At 38.1% G+C, this 19,797-nt stretch overlaps 1 pseudogene; it reads right to left on the reverse strand.

Moving 5' to 3' along the window:
• Positions 1-973: 973 nt before the first annotated feature.
• Positions 974-1,917, reverse strand: LOC140613452 (olfactory receptor 5B2-like; annotated as a pseudogene).
• Between the last annotated feature and the right edge of the window lie 17,880 nt (positions 1,918-19,797).

Below are 19,797 nucleotides of genomic sequence, written 5' to 3' on the forward strand. Positions count from 1 at the left end.
TTCAAAGCATTTTCAAATGGAAAAGTGTGCATTATTGATATTCTCTGTGCATTTTTAAAACATTACGAAAGTTTGAGGTTACATAATAATAGAAAATGCTTTTGTTTTCCTCCTTCTTTTTTGTATTCTAGACCTTTTGTCCTTTTGAAAATTGTACTGTGAACATGCTTCTACAAAATGACTCAGTTGAGACAAAACTATAACTCTGTTTAGGGGTGCCTGGGTGGCTCACTCAGTTAAGTGTCTGACTCATGGTTTCGACTCAGGTCATGATCCCGGGTCACGGGATCCAGCCCCAAGTCGGGATCCCTGCTCAGTGTGGAGTCTGTTTCTCCCTCTCCCTCTGTCCCTTCCCCTGCCTGTGCTCTCTCTCTTTCTGAAATAAACAAAATCTTTAAAAATAAATAAATAAATAAATAAATAAATAAGGCAGTAAAGCATACACTTTTATTTAGAATTACCTTTTTCTTAAAAGAAAAACTACAGATATTCAGCTGAAGAAACAAATAATATTGGACATAAATTTATATTCTAACCTCAAAATTATTTTAAATCATTTCATTAAAAATTGCCTAAAATTTTCTTACCTCTAACAAATTTACCACTGCCATGTGCCTGTGCCCTCCTATCCACAGAGAACACTTGTATGTGTCTCTGTTCATGGACCTGTTTGTCCCACTAATCTACATGTATGTTTGCATAGGCAAGTGATAGAGGAAAAGCATGTAGAACAAGTGAATAAATCAAATACCATTCATAAATTTTTTGAGAAGCAAGACCCATGCTTTTTATGGCTTGCCTTGAGCCACATTAGTTCAAGTATTATATTTTTGAACATATTTTGTTTTTATAAGACAGCAGATTTTTCAAGTGTTGAGTATATAACTTCAGGAATGAAATGTAGTGTAAGGCTTAAAATGTGAATGGGATGACATGAGAGAAATGAAACTAGATTATTAGGCATAATATAATATTAAAATCCCAATACTAGAGATGATTTTGCCTTCTCTGAAAATTTCTTGAAAGCACTCTTGACCTCTTTATTTCTCAGGCCGTAGACCACAGGGTTCAGCATGGAGATGGCCATGGTGTAGAACACGGATGCTATTTTGTCTGTGTCCATGGAATGGCTGGAGCTGGGCTGTAAGTACATGAAGATAATTGTCCCATAGAATATGGAGACTGCAGTGAGGTGAGAAGCACAGGTGGACAAAGCCTTTTGGAGCTCTTGAGGTGATTGCATCCTTAATATGGTTATAAATATGAATAGGTAAGATATGATTATAACCAGAAGAGCAAAAAAGACATTAAAACTTGACACATACACAAGAGCCACCTCACTAATGTATTTATCAGAGCAAGAGAGAGCCATGACTGCTGGAATATCACAGAAAAAGTGATGGACCAGGTTGGAATTACAGAAAGAAAGACTGAATGTGTTTCCAACATGAATGGAAGCATTCAGAAAACCACAGGTGTAGCAGCCTATGGCCAAACGAGCACACACACCTGTCGTCATGGTGGTGGTGTAATGGAGGGGTTTGCACACTGCTGTGTAGCGGTCATAAGCCATTGAAGATAAGAGGTAACTTTCCACTGTTGCAAAGGCTGCAAAAGAGAACTTTTGAGCAGCACATGCACTGCAGGAGATGACCTGGTCTCCTCTAAGTAACCCAGCCATGACCTTGGGAGTGACAGCTGTAGAGTAACCAAAGTCCACCAGAGACAGGTTACTGAGGAAAAAGTACATGGGAGTGTGGAGACGGGAGTCCAGAAGGATCAGGATGGTCATCCCCAGGTTCCTAAAACACTGATGAGGTAAACAAGGGTGAACACAGTAAAAAGTGAAATCTGAAGTTCTGGGGTACCAGTCAGACCCACCAGGATGAAATCCATCACTTCTGTATTATTCTCCATGGGAATTGCTAAATTCTCTGTTGTAACGAGAAAGAAAGGAACATTTGGTAAACAAAAAATAGATTGCCATGAAATTTAAATATATATATAACCTGTTTACTTCACCTTTTCGTTATGGCAATAATTTATTCTTCATGACTCTCTGATATACAGAATAGATTTGAACAAAATATTTAATAGATAAATGATCTACAGGTTACACACTGTTGAAACTAAAATATCCTTACAAGTCACACAGCCAACTTCTTACTTGTGCAAAAGAAAACATTTGCAGAAAGAGGTGATGGTTTATCCAAGGTCACATGCATTTCCCAAATCAGATCATCTGAGTCTATTGACAGTTTACATTTATACAGTGCTCTTTTCAAGTATTCACTCATGTTTTGATATGATTAATCCTCTCATCAAACCCACAAATGATAGTTTGTGCAAGTTTACACAAGTATTAACAGACAGAGTCAAGCTCTGGGCCCAGATAATATGATTTCCTAGACCTATGTTCTTAACTGAAATTATTGGGCTTATTTTAACTGAGTTCAACATGTATTCATTGTTCCATTAGACCAAAGTCAATGCATGTAGGTCCATAGTAGACTAGCTAAGATTATGTATATGTATATCTTACATATATATGATTTATATAATATATATGATTTTAAAAAAATGTTTATTTATTTGACAAAGAGAAAGGGAGAGCACAAGCAGAAAGAATGGTAGGCAGAGGGAGAGGAAGAAGTAGGCTCCCCATGGAGCAGGGACCCCAATGTGGGGCTCAATACCAGGACCCTGAGATCATGACCTGAGCAGAAGCAGACACTTAACCTACTTAGCCATGCAGGCACCCAAAAGGGATTATTATAAAAGTTAAATGAGATAATGCATTTTTTTGTGGAAGTTCCTCAAAGAATTAAAAATAGAAGTGCCCTACCACCCAGCAATTGCACTGCTGGGGATTTACCCCAAAGATACTGATACAGTGAAATGCCAGAACACCTGCCCCCAGTGTTTATAGCAGCAATGTCCACAATAGCCAAACTATGGAAGGAGCCTCGGTGTCCATTGAAAGATGAATAGATAAAGAAGATGTGGTCTATGCATTCTCTTACACCATACACAAAGGTAAACTCAAAATGGATGAAAGATTTAAGTGTGAGACAAGAATCCATCCAACAAAATCCTAGAGGAGAACACAGGCAACACCCTTATGGAACTTGGCCACAGCCACTTCTTACAAGATACATCCATGAAGGCAAGAGAAACAAAAGCAAAAATGAATTATTGGGGCTTCATCAAGATAAAAAGCTTCTGCACAGCGAAAGAAACAGACAACAAAACTACAGAATGGGAGAAGATATTTGCAAATGACATATCAGATAAAGGGCTAGTATCCAATATCTATAAAGAACTTCTTAAACTCAACAGCAAAGAAACAAACAATCCAATCATGAAATGGGCAAAAGACATGAACAGAAATCTCACAAAGGAAGACATAGACATGGCCAACAAGCACATGAGAAAATGCTCTGCATCACTTGCCATCAGGGAAATACAAATCAAAACAACAATGAGATACTACCTCACACCAGTGAGAATGGGGAAAATTAGCAAGACAGGAAACCACAAATGTTGGAGAGGATGTGGAGAAAGATGAACCCTCTTGCACTGTTGGTGAGAATGTGCACTGGTGCAGCCACTCTGGAAAACTGTGTGAAGGTTCCTCAAACTGTTAAAAATAGATCTGCCCTAGGACCCAGTAGTTGCACTGCTGGAGATTAACCCCAAAGATACAGATGCAGTGAAATGCTGGGACACCTGAACCCCAATGTTTATAGCAGCAATGTCCACAATAGCCAAACTGTAGAAGGAGCCTCAGTGTCCATCAAAAGATGAATGGATAAAGAAGATGTGGTTTATGTATACAATGGAATATTACTCAGCCATTAGAAACGACAAATACCCACCATTTGCTTCCATGTGGGTGGAACTAGAGGGTATTATGCTGAGTGAAATAAGTCAATCGGAGAAAGACAAACATTATATGGTCTCATTCATTTGGGGAATATAAAAAATAGTGAAAGGGAATAAAGGGGAAAGGAGAGAAAATGAGCAAAAATATCAGTGAGGGTGACAAAACATGAGAGACCCCTAAGTCTGGGAAACGAACAAGGGGTAGTGGAAAGAGAGGTGGGTGGGGAGTTGGGGTGACTGGGTGATGGGCACTGAGAGGGACACTTGGCGGGATGAGCACTGGGTGTTATACTAAATCTTGGCAAATTGAACTCCAATAAAAAAATTAAAAATAAATAAAAATAAAATGATACATGCATATTTAAAAAACTACATAAAGTTCAATTATATACATTTCCAAGTGAATAATCTGATCAACTATTTTGCTTTTATGCGTTCTAGTCATAATTGTTTGCTTTCTATTGACTTATTATATTTTAAAACTCTTACTAAATTAAAAAAAATAAAATTTATTTCTAACCATTATGGGATGAGCACTGGGTGTTATTCTGTATGTTGGCAAATTGAACACCAATAACAAATAAATTCATTATTAAAAAATAATTATTTATAATAGTGAAAGGGAATATAAGGGAAGGGAGAAGAAATGTGTGGGAAATATCAGAAAGGGAGACATAACATAAAGACTGCTAACTCTGGGAAACGAACTAGGGGTGGTAGAAGGGGAGGAGGGCGGGGGGTGGGAGTGAATGGGTGACGGGCACTGGGGGTTATTCTGTATGTTAGTAAATTGTACACCAATAAAAAAAGTAATTAAAAAATAAAACAAAAAAGAAAATGTGGTCTATGTATAGAGTGGAATATTACTCATCCATTAGAAATGACAAATACCCAGCATTTTCTTCAATGTGGATGGACCTGGAGTGTATTATGCTGAGTGAAATAAGTCCATCAGAGAAGGACAAACGTTATATGGTCTCAATCATTTGGGGAATATAAAAAATAGTGAAAGGGAATAAAGGGGAAAAGAGAAAAATGAGTGAAAATATCAGTGAGGATGACAGAACATGAGAGACACCTAACTCTGGGAAATGAACAAGGGGTAGTGGAAAGGGAGGTGGGCAGGGGTTGGGATGACTGGGTGATGGGCACTGAGGGGGGCACTTGGCGGGATGAGTACTGGGTGATATGCTATTTGTTGGCAAATTGAACTCCAATTAAAAAAAAGATAATGCATTTTTTAAAAGTACAGTATGAGCGGGGGGTGCCTGAATGGCTCAGTCAGTTAAGTATTAGATTCTTGATTTCAGCTCTGGTCATGATCTCAGGGTTCTGAAATAGAGCCCTTTGAAGGGATCTGCCCTGGGTATGGAGTCTGCTTAAGACTGTCTCTCTTCATCTCTATTCCTACCCTCTCCCTCTCCTTCCCTTAAAAAAAATAAATAAAAGCACAAACTGGGTGTTCAGCACAATCCTGATGAATTAGTATGTTATTAGGATGGATTGTTTGTTTCTTTGGTGTTGAGTTTAATAAGTTCTTTATAGATCTTGGAAACTAGCCCTTTATCTGATACATCATTTGCAAATATCTTCTCCCATTCTGTAGGTTGTCTTTTAATTTTGTTGACTGTATCCTTTGCTGTGCAAAAGCTTCTTATCTTAATGAGGTCCCAATAGTTCATTTTTGCTTTTGTTTCTTTTGCCTTTATGGATGTCTTGCAAGAAGTTACTGTGGCCGAGTTCAGAAAGGGTGTTGCCTGTGTTCTCCTCTAGGATTTTGATGGAATCTTGTCTCACATTTAGATCTTTCATCCATTTTGAGTTTATCTTTGTGTATGGTGCAAGAGATTGGTCTAGTTTCATTCTTCTGCATGTGGATGTCCAATTTTCCCAGCAACATTTATTGAAGAGACTGTCTTCCAGTGGATGGTCTTTCCTCCTTTATCGAATATTAGTTGACCATAAAGTTCAGGGTCCACTTCTGGGTTCTCTATTCTGTTCCACTGATCTATGTGTCTGTTTTTGTGCCAGTACCACACTGTCTTGATGACCACAGCTTTGTAGTACAACCAGAAATGTGACATTGTGATGCCCCCAGCTATGGTTTTCTTTTTTAAAATTCCCCTGGCTATTCGGGGTCTTTTCTGATTCCACACAAATCTTAAAATAATTTGTTCTAACTCTCTGAAGAAAGTCCATGGTATTTTGATAGGGATGGCATTAAACGTGTAAATTGCCCTGGGTAACATTGAATAATGGTCTCTATCCTGGCTCAGGAAAGGTGAGGGTGAGATACAGGGCTTCAAGGTGTGTAGTGAGTCTGAAATCTGGCAACTCCATCGTTTACTGGCCTTTCCTCATGCATTGTGTTCATGTAGTCCACTCTGATCCCTCCTGTATTCCTCACTTTATGCTAGCCATTACATGAGAATCCAGGGTAATTCAGTCTATCTTGTTTAATTTTCCTGCTGGCCCATATTTGAAGGCATTTCCTTCTCTAAAATCACTCTTCCTCACTTTACTCTCATTCTCTAGTGCCATCACAGAGATTCAACTGAGGGTTGAAAAGTCATGGACCAAGGGTTTGATTCAAGCCTACCTATCTTTTGTGGTAAGAACAGATTTTTAAATTTTTAATTTGAATTCAGAGCTTTTGGTAGTATACCCATTCTCTGGTAACTACTTTTCTCTGCCTCCTGTCTACCTGTTTTTCCTTCTGGCCATTTTGCAACTTCATTTTCCATTCCTATCTCTAAAGGCATTTATGTTTATAAATTTTTGACATGCTTGATAATATAACCTATAACTTTTAGAACAAATAGAATATGCTGTGTTCTATGATCACTGATAAGGGAATTATATATTCAGATATTGATATGTTTCACTTAATCTTCATAACAACATTAAAATTTGGCACTGTTGTCACTATTTTACAGATAAGAAAGACAAAATTTACTTCCTAAAATTACATGTCTAATATGAAGCAGATTCAAGATTCAAATGTATCTATGATTAATTTTACAACCTATCCTCTTAATGACTGTTCTGCCAACTTTTCCAGATATGAAAAGGGTGAGATATGGGGGTAAAAAAATATTAAAGGAGTATTATGCTAAGCGAAATAGTCAGAGGAAGATATATACCATATCATTTCACCCATATGTGGAATTTAAGAAACAAAACAGAAGAACATAGGGGAAAGGAAGGAAAAATAAAACAAGATGAAAATTGAGAGGGAGGCAAATCATAAAAGACACTGAACTCTAGGAAATGAACAGAAGATTGCTTGAAGGGTGGGGATGAGGGGTTGGGGTAAGTGAATGATGAGCATTAAGCAGGGCACTTGATGTAATGAACACTGGGTGTTATATGCAATTGAAAAATCACTAAATTCTACCCTGAAACCAAAAATAAAATAAGATAAAAAGTTTAAAAAAGAATATTAAAGGGGAGTGCAGATTTAAATAATATTATGAAGATCCTTCTGGACTCTAAAGAACTGCCAATTCAAACTTTGCTCATGAGGATCCCCTATAATGACAGGGTAAGATACTAAATGGTAGGAAATTACCACCTGTTCAACCAGAGTGTCACCCATGCTATGTCTTTGCCCATCCTCTTTAGGAACATAACACAGTGTTTCATGAGTGCCATTGAACTTCCTTCTAAGGGAAGGATTTTATAATTGGACATAAAGTCCCAACTGATTCAGAAAAATGTTCATGACATCGTATTTTGAGCACAAATAACTCATAGCATCAGCTTCACTGCTCTTTTACATGTATTACACTTCTCACTAAAATTGTCTATGGAAGACAAAAGCTTACTTACCTGCCCCTTGAAGACATGTGCTGGATAACCTGAATTTTTAGTCATTAATCTGAAACTCTGCCAGGGAAGAATATATCAGTACAGTTGCAGAAGTTCCCTCTTGGGCAATAATCAAAAAGTGCTCTTAGAATTGTCACTTACCTCATACCAAATGTAGTTTCTTTGTTTGTGAAATAGAGAATTATTAACACATGGGCATAATTCACAGAACTGTGGCTGTGAATAGTGAATAAAAATGCTATTTAAAAACCTCAGAAAAGGGTTACCATTCTAACTGCATTCAATATAATTTTCATCCTGGGGGTTTTCTGTCCATGATTGCAGACTTACAGAAAATCCACAATTTGAGGGACGGCCAGCACATGTAGTAACAACTATTCACATTCACATGGGTAAATAAATTACTAACACAGCTTAGTATATAGTCTGTTCTTTTCAAAATGATGGCAAACAGAAAAACTACGTTGGGATTTTAAAAGATAATGATGAAAACCAGAAAGGAGTTTTAGCGGCCTGGAGACCTCAGGGGAATGGGCCCCTGTGAAGACAGCTATGGGTCCTTCTCCTACTACTTAATGAAGAAGCAATTAAATTGCCTGCAAATATCTAGCTTTGTTGCGCAAACACACAGATGTATTCACATTATTTGTTGCCATTTCTTCCTTTTTTTCAGTTTAGGTATAAAATTTATTTACAGAAAATTTCATGCATTTTAGTGCATATCCCTAAGAGTTTGGACAAATATGTATGATGGTAAAACCACCAACACAATCAAAACAAAGAATAGTAGTCCCATTTGCCCCCTAAAATACCCTGTGTTCCTTTGCAGTTCCCCTGCCACCCTTGATCCTGGAACTGATTTTGTCCTTATGACTATTCCTATGGAAGAAATATCATCTAAATGAGGTCAAACTATCTAATTTTTTTGAGTCTGGCTGGTTTCATTCAGCATAATGCATATGTGAGATCCATCCATTTGTTGCATGTGTCAGTAATTTCATTTTCATGTAGCATTCCATTACATGGATCGAAGCACATTATTTATTTCTAGTTTGTATTGATTGCAGTTAAATCTGCCATAAACATTTGCATACAGAACTATGTATGAACGTGGGCTTGAATAAATACCTTGAGGTTAGATTGTAAACTGATATGGCAAGTTCATGTTTAACCTCGTAAGATATGGCCAAAGGTTTTTTTTTTTTTTTTTTGAGTAATGAACCATTTTGCATTTCCATTGGTAGTGCACAATAATCTCCATTTCTGGGATCCCTGGGTGGCGCAGCGGTTTGGCGCCTGCCTTTGGCCCAGGGCGCGATCCTGGAGACCCGGGATCGAATCCCACATCGGGCTCCCAGTGCATGGAGCCTGCTTCTCCCTCTGCCTGTGTCTCTGCGCCCTCTCTCTCTCTCTGTGACTATCATAAATAAATTTAAAAAATTAAAAAAAATAATCTCCATTTCTTCACATCACTGTCAACCCTTAGTACAGTCTGTGCCAGGGTAGATTATTCCTGACAATGAAGAGCGAGTGAGAGTTCTATGGCCATGAGAAATTAGATTGCTTATGGAGCTAAGAGAAGTCCATTAGCCCCACAACAGCATTTGGCAGGACTACTGCAGAAGGATAAATCCCAGCTGCCAAGAGCTGTAATACTGTTTGGGGAAAATAAGGGACAAGTCAAACATTTAAAAGGGATATTTAGGAAATTAAACAGCCATGTGGGCTTTGAAAAGCTCTGCCATATTCCTGACTATGCACATGATCAACACTGTAAGCATGGAGGTAAAACAGAGCAGATGTCAATTACTCATCCCCAACTGATCTTTAAATTTTTTTTTTTTATTTATTCATGATAGGCACACAGTGAGAGAGAGAGAGAGGCAGAGACACAGGCAGAGGGAGAAGCAGGCTCCATGCACCGGGAGCCTGACGTGGGATTCGATCCCGGATCTCCAGGATCGCGCCCTGGGCCAAAGGCAGGCGCCAAACCGCTGCGCCACCCAGGGATCCCCCCCAACTGATCTTATGATCCCACCCAAGAAGAAAGCAAAAGCCATGGAAGATTTCTCAACTTGCCCAAACTTTGACTATATTCCCCAAACCAGATACAGGACCTTCCATCAAAATGGGTCTAAGAGAGACTTCCGACACACCATTGGCTGACCACTGATACAGTGGCTACCCTTAACATCCCAGGCTTATAAATAAAAGCAAGGTTTTTTTAAAAAAAGAGTTGCAACTTTACTGGATGCACACAGCAGGGAAACAGACTCAAGATAGTTTGATCAATCAAAAATGAGTATCAAGCAACAGCTCCTGGGATGGCCAGAATTCAGAGTTTCTAGACTTTATTATCTGAAGTGTCCACGTTTTTAGCAAAACTAAAACTATGAGGCATGAAAATAAAAAGGAAAATACGACCCAAATAAAGGGAAAAGCAGTGATAGAAACTCCCTGAGGAAGTTCAGATATGTTCAAAGAACTGAAGAAAACAAGGAAAGGAAAATATGGTGCCAGTGATTCATTTAATAAAGAATATCAATAAATAGATGAAAGTTATATAATAAAGGAACAAGTAGCAATTTTGGAGTGACAATTTTAACTGCATCAAAATTTAATTCTTTTCTATATCAAGAAACACCATTAATAAAATACAAAAACAAATTTGGGAGAAAATGTTTACAAATCCAATATCTGATTTAGTTTATTTTGGGAATATAGAAACCTTACAAATCAATTATGAGAAACATTTCAATTAAAAAGTGGGGAAAGATCTGAGAAGACATTTTAACAAAGAAAGAATAAGACTGCTAATAATCACATGAAAATATAGAAAATATAATTAATCATAAATATTAAAACCCAAATGAGACACCAGTTCACATACAGTTGGATGGGTGCATTCAAATAAGTGAATGATCTTTGATCAGCTGAAGCGAAATGAGAGTCCTCATACATTCCTGGTAGTATTTGAGTTTGGGGTTACTGGAGAGGCTGGAGAATTGGGGCACATTTCTTCTATCGAGGTAGAATAAAATTTTCTGTGGTCTCATTATACAAAGAAAATAAATAACTACTAGAGGAAGGGAGTCTGTCTCAAGCATCAAGACAGTGTCACTCACAGGATAGATCTGTTTCTTGATGATAATGGAGTGAGGTGCTAGGGGACTGGGCTGAACACTTCTGAATACATTAAGGACATAAAGGCTTTTTAGAGTTCCAATAAAAATTCCTGGGAGGGAGAATCTGAAATTCCACTGGTTATAGTGAGTATAGAAGCTCAATTCTCAGTATATTGAAGGAATATATTTGTCCCCTCCACCCACTTCAAATGTGGGTCCTTTGACCCAACACCTTATGAACTAAGAAGAAAACTTCATTTAGCACATCCAATCTCATATGCACATCCAATATATAATATTGAAATAGAGTAAAGATAGTAAGGAAAACCCCAAACTCATTCATAAAAGTGAAGAAAGGCAGAAATGTCAATTCCAGAATTTTGCTGAGTTGCCATTAAAAGATCCCCTCAACTATGAGGACGGTGGATACTTTTTTAGATCTTGGTTTTTCTTTTTATGAAGATCTGTACTTGCTATTATTTTTCTTAAAACCTGGTTTAAATTTTTGGAAGTTGCTTTCTTACCCATTATTCTTTATTTACAACTCCTGAAGTGGTGCTGAAGGGTCTACTCTCCTTGAGGAAAATCATCTGTTTACTTTCACTCATGCAATTTTTAATTACCACAGATGACTTAAGACTTTTTTAAGGAAGGCATAGCCTTCCTACAGATGCAGTTCTTTAAAACACTTGGACATTTCTTATCAGTTTGCTCCCATATTTTAGTCACCACACCCTGCATTATTTTCTAGATGTAACTCCCTAAGATTGCTTTATTTATTTTTCTTCATACTCCCATACCTTTCTCTTTTAACTTAATAATATATGTGATTTTAAGGGACATATGCATCCCAATATTTATAGGAGGATTATCACAATAGTCAAATTATAGAAAAAGCACAAATATCCATAGACTGATGAATGGATAAAGAAGATGTGGTATGTGTATACAATGGAATATTACTCAACTATAAAAAGGATGAGATCTTGCCATTTGCAATGATGTGGATGGAGCTAGAGTGTATTTATGTAGCAAAATAAGTCAGAGAAAGATGAATACCATATGACTTCACTCATATATGGAGCTTAGGAAACAAAACAGATGAACATAGAGGAAAAAGAGAGGCAAACCATAAAACATTTTTTAACTATAGAGAATACACTGAGGGTTGTTGGAGCGGAGATAGGTGGGGGATGGGTAAAATAGGTAATGGACATTAAGGAGAGCACATGTGACGAGCAACTGGGTATTGTGTGTAAGTGATGAATCACTAAATTCTACCCTAAAACTGATATTAAACTGTATGTTAGCCAACTAGAATGTCAACAAAAACTTGAAACTGTTAAAAATAAATAAATAATGTCTGTGTGAATAACACATTGTTGGTAACACACTGCTAGATTATGGCTTAATATAATAAAATTTTTATTTGTTTCTGTGGTATCCAAGATTGGATTCTGACCAAAGGGTTGGGAGTGGGGAGGACATTAATGGGAAAAGTAGTGAAATTTAAATAAACTCTGGACTTCAGTTAACAGTAAGTACCAATGTTGGATTCCTTGTCTTTAAAAATGCAGCACAATAATATAAGATGATAAAATTTAACACTAATTAAAATAATAGTAGATGCAAAATTTTAAGGGAAAGTAGGTGAGTGATTTACACAGGAGTTCTTGGCTCTGTCTTTGAAATTTTTGTGTAAATCCTAAACAATTCCAGCAATAAAAATTTATGAAAAATAATTTTAGCGGTGAGCTCTCTAGACTGCATACTAAGGGCTCAACAGACCTTCTTTTCAGTGAAACAACAGCATAACAGGTGAAATTTGTTATTTAAAAAAAACCAACAATTTGAAATCCTTTAAACTTGTCTTAAGGACATAAAACAAATGGAGAAATATTTATTTGAGATCTGTTCAATCTTGCTAAGAACATCATCTGTGGCATTTAAGCCGTGATCCATGTCCATCACCTTCCTCAGCTCTGTGTGGTAGAAGTTCTATTCCAGAAAAGCATGTCTAAGAAGGCAGGGGGACTTTCTAGCTCCACATTCCAGTGTTTGCTACAGGATCACTTGATGAGGGACAGAACAACAGCATCTCTCATCCCCCCCAGGCACCTACTGCCGAAGCACTGTTCCCATTGCTCAAGGATGGGCTGGCAGGGGATGATATCTCCCATTCAGTTTGTGGGGTAAAGATGTTGCCCAACATATAGAAGGTTGGGAATTTGGGGACCCAGTGGCCTCTGCCTCAATTTTTTTGTTGGGCAGTGATTCTACATTGGGAGGGGCAAGTCAAGAAATCTAAGACTATGGTTTTCCCACCAGCACTTACTGTCAGGATACCAGTTTCCCCCCAGTTCTGGTACAGTGGCACAGAGTTTCTATCCAGGGGATTAGGCAGTCATAGAACTCCAAAAGCTTTGCCTGAAGTGACTGACTCTAGCTAGAGCACGTGAGAAGTTCATGTCTAAGAGTTATGGAAAACTCTTATGGAAAACTGTGGAGGATTCAGTGATGAGCAATTAAAAGGGTTTGGAAAATTTCATGATACTAGTAGCAAAAAGTAAAATGGTGGAGCAGCCAGTAGACTCAAAGAGAATGAGAGCAAGAGAGAGTCAAGAAGAATCATGGCTCAGTGGTTGGGCATCTGCCTTCGGGTTGGGCATGGTCCCAGGTCCTGGGATAGAGTCCCACTTCAGGCTCCCCATGGGGAGCCTACTTCTGTCTCTGCCTCTCTCTTTGTGTCTCTCATGAATAAAGAAATAAAATCTTTGGAAAAAAAGAAGAATCCTTCTAAAATTACCCCACGTCTGAGGGTCCTGAAGCTTCTATACATGCCCTACACTGCATCCACTGAACAGCCATAAAAGCAGAAAGTGGGGAAAATGTGGAAGCATGACTAAATCACACAGTGATCCATTAGCAAAGGGCCTTGAATCCTAAGCACACATGAGCAAAACATTTGACCAAACACTGGCTAAAAAATAAGCTACTGTAATCCAGGCATGACTCTAAAGAAGTACTCTTAAAAAAATAAAGTCATGCTTATCCCTGTTGGTCTGGAAAATGCTGTGCAATCCCATGGCCACACTGTCACAGGAGTCACAGGAAGGAAAACTTCTGAGGAACTAGTCTTTGGCTAAATGAGGGGCAAAATTATAATGTCCCTGAACTGTGAAAGCAGTATCCAACTCATACAAACATCCAATGGTAAAATTTGAAGATTGGTGTCTACCTGATTAAGAGGCTTTAAGGATAATTTTTGATGTGTAAATGGTGCATGAGGATCCAAGAGCAACCCATAGGAATGCAGGGTAAAAGATAAATAAGAAAAAAAAATTAGAGCCAGGACATCAGAGCTTGCATAGTTCAGGGAAAATACACTTTGCAGAATTAGTCCTGCCAAGCCACTGAGCATGTAAACAAAGGACCAGAGAGTAAGATAATCAGGATAGAGGATCAGAAAGTCAAAATCCACGCTTTCATAAAGAAGGACAGATTTATTTTTTATTTTTATTTTTTTTAATTTTTATTTATTTATGATAGTCACAGAGAGAGAGAGAGAGGCAGAGACACAGGCAGAGGGAGAAGCAGGCTCCATGCACCGGGAGCCCGATGTGGGATTCGATCCCAGGTCTCCAGGATCGCGCCCTGGGCCAAAGACAGGCGCCAAACCGCTGCGCCACCCAGGGATCCCCAAGAAGGACAGATTTAAAGATAAAAGTAACAAAATGCTCTTAAGAGAAGTCCAAAATCCAGTTCAATGTCTCATTTGTTGAAGTTCTAACATCAGTACTTCAGAATGTGATCTTATTTGGCAACAGGATAGTTGGAGGTTTAATTCCTTACAATGGGGTCATACTGGGGTAGGATGGGCCCCAAATCTAATAGGACTCACGTCCCTTTAAAAAGGGAAATTTGGGGATTCCTCGGTGGCAAAGCGGTTTGGCGCCTGCCTTTGGCCCAGGGCGCGATCCTGGAGACCCGGGATCGAATCCCACATCAGGCTCCCGGTGCATGGAGCCTGCTTCTCCCTCTGCCTATGTCTCTGCCTCTCTCTCTCTCTCTCTCTCTCTCTCTCTCTCTCTGTGACTATCATAAAAAAAAGGGGGAAATTTGGACAGACACAGGCATGAGGGGGGAACACCATGCGAAAATGAAGATAAAGGTCGGGTGGTGTAGCAGAACCCTGAATGCCAAAGAATGCCAGCACATCACCCAGATGCTCAGAGACAGATGTGAAACAAAGTCTTCCTTACAGAATTCACAAGCCACCAGCAGAACCAACCAATCAACACATTGACCGCAGACTCCTAGGACCAAAAATGTGAAACAATAAATTTCTGCCATTGAAGCCACCCATTTTGTGTTACTTTTTTGTGGCAGTCCTGGGAAATTTTTTTTAATAATAAATTTATTTTTATTGGTGTTCAATTTGCCAACATACAGAATAACACCCAGTGTTCATCCCGTCAAGTGCCCGTCACCCATTCACCCCCACCCCCCGCCCTCCCCTTCCACCACCCCTAGTTCGTTTCCCAGAGTTAGGAGTCTTCACGTTCTGTCTCCCCTTCTGATATTTCCTACCCATTTCTTCTTCCTTCCCTTCTAGTCCCTTTCACTATTATTTATATTCCCCAAATGAATGAGACCATATAATGTTTGTCCTTCTCCGATTGACTTATTTCACTCAGCATAATACCCTCCAGTCCTGGGAAATTAATACAGGTAACAATATGGATGAATCTTAGACACACCATGCTAAGGGAAGGAATCTAGACACAAATCTACACACACTGGGATTCAATTTATAGGACATTCTTGCAAAGACAAAATTACATGGACAAAAGCAGTGTAGTGGTTGCCAGGGGTGGCAGGTGGGAGAAAGGGTTGACCACAAAGAAGCTTGAGGGTTTGGTTTAGATGATAGAACTCTTCTATATCACGATCATGCTAGTGGTTACATGACCTTGTAAATGTGACCAAACTCTTAGATTGATACAATAGAAACTAAGGATGTGATTGTTTGTAAATTTCACTTTAATTAGAAAATGGGGAAATTAAAAATTAAAAAAAATTAGAAATTAAAATGAAAAATTAAGAAGTAACAAGTGATATGTGCACCCAGATCATATCCTGTTAGGTCCCTGCAGGCTGTTTAATTGCTTCTCCCTAAGATGGATGAGAGCTACAGGTGCCCTTGTGGGGGACATGTGCAGAGAACTCCTGTCTAGATAACTCCCTCCTGATTACATGAATTAGTCCTTGAAATCCCAACATGACTCAGCATGACAACATTTTAAGAGGGATCAGACCATGTGCTGAGCCCCTTTGGCCATCATTTATTCCTTTGACTGTTAATGGTTGTTAGTACATGCAGACCTTCCTTCTTGACCCTGGACTTGAGAATTTGCTTCAAGCTTGTGGTCATGGGCAGGGAAAACATCTCAACATGAAAAATTCTGTTAACTGACTTTAAAGTGATAACTCCTCAGCAAGGTGTTTTATAGAGCTTCCTTCCTTTGCTTCTCACATACACAATTCTGTGAATCATGTGGGAGATGTCATTTTATTCTTTATTTTACAAGTAAAGAGAAGACAAGTGACTCCTTCAAAAACATAGTAAGAATTAATGGTGGATTCAGGACATGGATCAGGTTTGATTCCCTGCTGGAATCTTTCCTCCACCTTTACCTGCCTTAGAGGTCTTGGAATATTTTGACTAGTACCTGATAGTGAACAACTCTAACAGTATATATGCATTATTCCATGGTGAAAAGTCTGATTCAGACTCACTCTTCAGGATTACCTGTTCCTTCTTTCCAGCAGCAAGGTAAGCTATATATATATTCTTTATTTAAATTCAATTTAGTTAAAGTATAGTGTATTATTAGTTACAGGGGTAAAATTTAGTGATTCATCAATTACATATAACACCCAGTGCTCATTACATCAATTGCCCTCCTTAATGTCCATCACCCAGGGACACCATCCCCCCACCCACTTCCGTTCAGTGACCCTGTTTGTTCCCTACAAACCCTCTTTGCTTAAGAGCCTCTTATGGTGTGTCTCCCTTTTTTTTTGGTCTCTATTTTTATCTTATTTTATTTTTCCTTCCCTTCCCCTATGTTCATCTGTTTTGTTTCTTAAATTCCATATGAGTGAAATCATATGGCACTTGTCTTTCTCTAACTGGCTTATTTTGCTTAGCATAACATCCTCTAGTTCCATCCATGTCTTTGCAAATATACACTTAGTGAGAAGTATAATTCATGCAAAATCCATGGGGCAGCTCCACCTACTATGAATTATTTGAGCACAGAGATGGATGAGTTGAACATTATTTCTAAAGCAATGAGCTGAGGCTGGGATTTAAATATCAAAACTTCCATCAGTAGGGAGTTTAGTAATACTTATGGAATATCATCATGCTGCTTTTTAAAGACTTAAAAAGATCAGCCAAACAAAAGAGATGAGTGATGCTCTTATTCACTAAGTTTTAAATTCAACTTACTTGCAATCTCTGTCCTCTCACTGGAGATTGAAAAACACAGAAGACAGTGAAATGACCTTTCTATAAACTACAAAAGTGTTATTATTAAGTTAACCAGATCCAAACTCCATGTAATCTTTCCCACAGAATGTCATTCTTACTATTATTACTAGCACATCTACAAATGATGATGATAAGGCTGATTTGGTCACAGCTGGATTTGAATTTTGAATCTTCCTCATCTGAGCTGTGTAATTGTAGAGCTTTATATATAACTCCTCAAATGCTCAGTTCTCTTAATGGTAACGTGGGATAATAATTCTATTTACGTCACAATATTACCATGAAGTGAAATGAAATACGAGTTTTCACATGCATAAATATATATGTACAGATATGCATAAAGGAAATATATATAAATATATATTTATTTATATAAATATATATTTATATAAATAAATATATTTATTTTATATTTATATATACTTATTTATTTATATATATATATTAGGGACTGAGCTTATAAAGGGAAGATGGAAGAAGCAGAAGGACATTGGTAGAGAATGATTAGCAAAGGTAAATGTTTTTCTAAAGGCTTCAGATTCAAATTAGAAAGATTTAAGACACTTTCCTACACAAGAACATATCACATAAAAAGAATGTTAAATATGGAACTCACTACCAAAACAGACTTGCAGGCTAAAGGCAGCCAACAAATCAGGACTTTTCAACCCTTGATCCTGGTGATTCAACTGTGAGATGAGAGTAATGAGAGGAAGAATGAGTTGCAGAAGGACATTCTTTGCATCATACTAAAATATGGATTTTAAGAAAGAAATTAAGTAAAAGAATGGCTCCTTTGCAATGGCTAGAACAGTCACTCAAGCTGGCAGAGGACAGACAGACTGAAGACCAGTGGAGGGGACCAAATAATCAGTGGACCAAGTGTGTAAGAACAAGGAAATAAAAGAGAGGCTACAAGACTTCATACATAACTCAACCCCCTTGAATCCCTGTATGTCACCACCCACTTTTCTTAAACAAACATAAGGACTATCATTCCATCCTAAAAATAATGCTACAGCTAACCTGTATCAGGCCATGCTAACCACCCAGCATCTTGCTCTTTGTTTATTATGCATTATCTCTTTATTTCTCCCAACAATACTTGAGGTAGATCTCATGACAATCTTCTTCATTCTGTATATGGAAAAAAACTGGGTACTGAGGCTGGAACAATGATCCTTGGGTAGTCAACGATAAAGCTGATGTGCACCTCTTGCTAGAGCCCAAGCTCTACACCAGACACTGTGCCTTGCTCTCTGAATCGCCTCTGCTGGTTGTATATGCCCCTACTGCTCCAGTTACTCCCCAACATCCACTCTGCTTATATGCCTCAGTTACTTAAGTATAAAGCCCCAAACACTGAGTTTGGGACAATGGAGACACTGAGTAATTGTGAAATGAGCCAAATTCAATTTTTAAAATATTAAGTGTACTGAAGAAACACTCTTGGGTATAAAACCTGGCATTGGAAGTATAATGTCGTAAAACATAAATACATGACATAATCTCCATGCTTCATAAGTTAAATGGGAGTAATAGCCAGTCTATCATAGGGTTGTTGAAAAAATGAATGTATATACACATAGTGTTTAGAGTAGTTTCTGTCTAGAGCAACATACAAGTGTAAACATTTAATGAATCATGGAACTGAAATGTGAGATGTATTTGATTCCAGACCTGCCTTCTTGGTCAAGACATTCCTTTTGCTGTGCCTCAGCTTAAAAATTTACAAAATTTAGAAGATGGGAGATGATCCACAGAGATCTTTGTGTCAGCAATGTGAAACTATATAGATAATTCATGGATTAAATTTTGTGCCAAGCTCACACTTGAGTTCTGAATGATTTGAAGTAAGAATGATTGGTATACTGTGGCCAAGTTCAGAAAGGGTGTTGCCTGTGTTCTCCTCTAGGATTTTGATAGAATCTTGTCTCACATTTAGATCTTTCATTCATTTTGAGTTTATCTTTGTGTATGGTGCAAGGGAGTGGTCTAGTTTCATTCTTCTGCACGTGGATGTCCAATTTTCCCAGCACCATTTATTGAAGAGACTGTCTTTCTTCCAATGGATAGTCTTTCCTCCTTTATCGAATATTAGTTGACCATAAAGTTCAGGGTCCACTTCTGGGTTCTCTGTTCTGTTCCATTGATCTATGTGTCTGTTTTTGTGCCAGTACCACACTGTCTTGATGACCACAGCTTTGTAGTACAACCTGAAATCTGGCATTGTGATGCCTCCAGATATGGTTTTCTTTTTTAAAATTCCCCCGGCTATTCAGGGTCTTTTCTGATTCCACACAAATCTTAAAATAATTTGTTCTAACTCTCTGAAGAAAGTCCATTGTATTTTGATAGGGATTGCATTAAATGTGTAAATTGCCCTGGGTAACATTG

The sequence above is a fragment of the Canis lupus genome, chromosome 21 (genome assembly GCF_048164855.1).
Source record: "Canis lupus baileyi chromosome 21, mCanLup2.hap1, whole genome shotgun sequence".
NCBI lineage: Eukaryota > Metazoa > Chordata > Mammalia > Carnivora > Canidae > Canis > Canis lupus.